Here is a 4,426-nt window from a genome sequence, read left to right as displayed (position 1 = left end):
TGGAAGCCCAACATGTATATAAATCTCTAAAGTGTGGACAACGCTTAAAGAGCACTGCTACCAGATAAGTAAGCCAGGAAGTAACAAGCATGAAGAAGAAGCAAAAAACAATGCAAGAAGAAGAAGATAATGATTGGGTACCTCCACAAAGAAATCCAAGTCGATCTTTTAAGTCTACAAAAAAAGGTGCTTCTTCGAAATCCATAAAAGAAACAAAGGAAGTATAAGAGATGGAAGAGGGAACTAAAAAAGAAGACGAGAATGAAGACCACTACATGGTAACACATGCAACTCATATACAACTAGAACTCCTGTAGGATAGTTTTAAGAGAGTAAAGGTAATTGTTAAGTAATCTTGCATAAGCACAACCTCTATGTGTACATTGCAAGTGAAGAGATCCACTCCTTTTTCACCTATTCCCTTGTGCAAACTTATGCCTAACTTCTCTATATAAGAAGAGTTTAGTTTAGGTACAAGAAGTTGACAAGGAAATTCTGCACAAATGGCTATGTTGTCGATCGATATAGGTTCGAGCATTTTCTCTATCTCCTCATCCCACAATCATCTTAGAGTATTGTAGGATGATGTTAATAGATGGGATAACATATGGCGAATGAAAAACGAGGAGTTCCAGAATGTGATCAAAGACATGAAGTGGTAATTCTTGTGTAAGAAGATGTTTTATGTGTGGAACGACAATCATCGAGGTGTGGCATAGATGGAGGAGATTAGTAAATATGAGTGATCTTAAATTGCTAACTTTTTGAACACGGTGTTAAGTCTTTTAAAATAGCAATGAACTAATTAGGTTCACACTGAATGTAGTATTCAAGAATGTTTTATCAAGATATCCATGTCTTGACGCTATCCTTATTGAATTTAATGAGGATATGAGGGGGAGGTCCTCACAGTCATAGCTTGCTTAAACAGGTAAGGAAACATACACATTACGACATGCGACGGCGCTATTTGCCATCAAAAGTAACCTTTCCACTTTATTATGTTGCTTATGGATATATATATCTTATATCTCTTTGACTTAGGATGGTCCGAGTGCAATATGTTTTATCTTTTGTCATAATGTCTTAAATATCTTTGACTTAGGATGGTCCAAGTGCAGTATGTTTTATCTTTCATCATAGCTCATATTTTGTTTGCCATAGTATGAATAAAGTGGACTATGTTTTGTCGTCTCTTGTGGACAAAGTGTGCCTCATTAGGGCGCTCAAATTGCCAAATAAAGAAATAATATAAAGCACATAAGAGCAATGAACAAGGCATGGATAAAAAATCATGCCTCGATGCAAAAAAAAGGGTCACACAACTGTGAACGTTTAAAACTATCCTAAATAGCATTCCATGTGCAATATCCTATCTTCTAACATTTACAATATATGATTAACATTTATATGTTGTCATATTAATGTAGTAACCTATGAAATATAGGATGAGTACCTCACTCTGCCACCCGAGATATTAACCCCTTAGTAGATACCTTGCTTGCAAATGAGTTTGAAGGCAAATGGAAATCCGCATTTTATAAAGATGAGAGAAAGTGGAGACATGCTACTAGACGATTGACCACGATTGCAAACCCTGCATAAGGAGAAAGTTTCTTTAAGTAAGAAAACCTTTACTCTTCCCTCTTAGTTTTTTTGTAGGCAATGACATATTTTGGTTTTAATGTTCTCGTTTGATTTTGGTGTTGCGTGTTATAGTCGACTAGTGCAAGTAAATTGGAATGACAAACCAGATTGTTTGATAGAGGATAGGTTGTATAGCACATTGCCAAATTATCATAAAGCTGTGATTTTAGATATTTTGATTGATGGAGATTCACAGAGGCTAAAGACCTTACAAATCCCAAAAAGCAAGTAATAATTAATTGTATCTTGTATTAATAACAATTTTAATGACAACGCTGTAAATGCAAGTTTATTGAGAGATTGTCTAAGACAAGAAGTGATATGGCACGAGATTGGAGCACAAGGTGTGGCAATCCTCCTCACCGATCTCAAGAGACTATATTTTGGGAAGCCGTTTGAGAAGATGGTGGGGTCCTTTAAAAAATAAGGTGTGGTGGCTTCAAACCCTGCTATCATCAAAGCTACTAACAATTCTGTATTTAGATACACAACAATCTAGAAAGACTACTTACTAATTATTTGTTTTCTTATATTTGTAATATGAATGGAAACAATTACATGTAGATGGATTTGTTAAGTACCATGCCAAGAAATATATTGAAGCTCTATACTATCCATCGTAATAAGTTGTGAGATCTAGGACGACATGAGAACTCAATGTATACACAGCAATAACTTCGAGAATACTTAAGGCGATTCTCGCTTGTAGCAAGAGTGATGAGGCTTCATGGATATATTATGAGAGTAGTCATTGTATAGTATTAGGTCTCTTATGAGCCTAAAGTTCCCGGTCGGCCACAATTTAAGTGAGTGTGAATACTTATGGCCATGTATATAAGTGAATATTTCTCATAATACAACATACTCTCCCATTGTGCAATTTAGTCTTGCTCTTGATAATCCTCTTGCTAATCTCTCTCCCTAATGCATGTTAGTGAGTGTGTGTGAGTGATGTGAGGTGAGAGGAGGGACGAGTACACGTAGTGCAACGCGGCGGTATGATAACTCTCGCGGGCGGTGGAATTTCTTCTCAAGGAGTTGTAGAGCTTAGAGACCTCAAGGGTTACGAGCTCCGCCATATTGGAAAGATCCTCATGACAATTTCGGTTCACCAAGTAATCTTTTGTTGGATGTGTTTCAAGGGGAGTCAGGGTGAGTCATAAAAGTGAGTGATCAAGAGGAATTTTTCAACATTAAGACCTTAGGTGTTAGTGTTTACGTTAGGTACAAATTCTCATGTTTTATGTCTATGTCACGTAGATAGAGACAAGACTTTATTGCTTAAGATTTGTGAGACCATCCTAGATGACAATGGCTCGCTTATTGTCATTAGTACTATGTATAAGTGACAACCCCTATGATAGGGAAGACTGAGCAATATGGCTTCGTATTAGACACCCTACCAAATGTGTGGTGTACAATGAAGATTAGAAAGTTGTTTGGACAAGAGATGAGCAACACTAACCATAGAGGTGTTTATGATTCTCATAAAACATTGCCATTAAACATCACTTTCTGCTACAATAAATCATCTCATACTCTTGTGCAAACATATACCTTTATGAGCATAGTTAGAATAAATCATGCACAACCTTTCTTGCCCAATTATATTATTGATCCTTGCACCATGATGCATTGGGAAAGATGCCCAAATGGGACAGTATAGCGAGGTATGTTATAAACATGTATATAAGTACTCCAAATTATGGGTGTTGCATATTATGTGAAATTTAGAGAAATGCTTTCTTTACAAGTGGATGTCAACATGGATACGACTTTTGGGATAGCCTATTGAAGCAACATGCAAAAGAAGGGCAAGTGATTGTAGAGCTTTACATAGGATCTGGAGATTGTGCTATGGTAGCGTGTAAATTAGGCATAAACATTGTTTGTATTGATCCCAAAGAGGACGTTGTGTGGAGGGTGTCTTGATGAAGATGTCATTATAGTGAAATGAACATATTTATTTATAAATATTCAAGTAATTATAACAATTGTTTATGATTATGTTATGATCTTATTTTACATACGAATAGAGAGAGAGAGAGAGGACTATAGCAATGGATGTTCAGGTTTTGCAATGAGATATGATTAACATTTTCAACTGTGTTTATGCTCAACATGTCATACAAAGTATCAAAGAATTGACATTTTCTATATTATGTGGATGAATAAGGTAGTGTTAAGTTTGTAGACTCAAAGGATCTGTATGCATAAAATGAAGTTAAGTGTACTGTGCTAAGAAATGAATTATAAGTCTGTGGCCTCACATGAACAGAAGGATAAGAGAGAGAAAACATGAAAAGAAAGGGAGATGGAAGAGGTGACAACATCGACAAGAGAAAGACACATGAAGAGAGAGAGGATGCAAGATTGATAATAAGAAAGAATAGAAAAATAAGTTGGGAAGGGGGAGACAGTGATAGAATACTAATGAAATAGACAACGAAAGAGGGTTAAGGGTGACAGAGACAAGGAGGAGGGAGCAAGGGGGAGAGGGAAGGAGGAGGAGGAGACAGATGGAGACAAGAGACGAGCACTAAAAAATAGATGGTAGGGGAGAGATAGGGAGAGAGAGAGAGAGAGGTAACAGAGAGTAGGACAGAATATAAGAGATACAAGAGAGAGAGAGAGAGAGAGAGAGAGAGAGAGAGAGAGAGAGTGAGCAAAGAGAAGGATATATATATATATATATATATATATATATATATATAGAGAGAGAGAGAGAGAGAGAGAGAGAGAGAGAGAGAGAGAGAGAGAGAGAGAGAGAAGCAATGAA

Source organism: Cibotium barometz, chromosome 57 (genome assembly GCF_041138505.1).
Source record: "Cibotium barometz isolate CiBa-2024 chromosome 57, ASM4113850v1, whole genome shotgun sequence".
Lineage (NCBI taxonomy): Eukaryota > Viridiplantae > Streptophyta > Polypodiopsida > Cyatheales > Cibotiaceae > Cibotium > Cibotium barometz.
Note: the sequence above shows the minus strand (reverse complement) of the source record.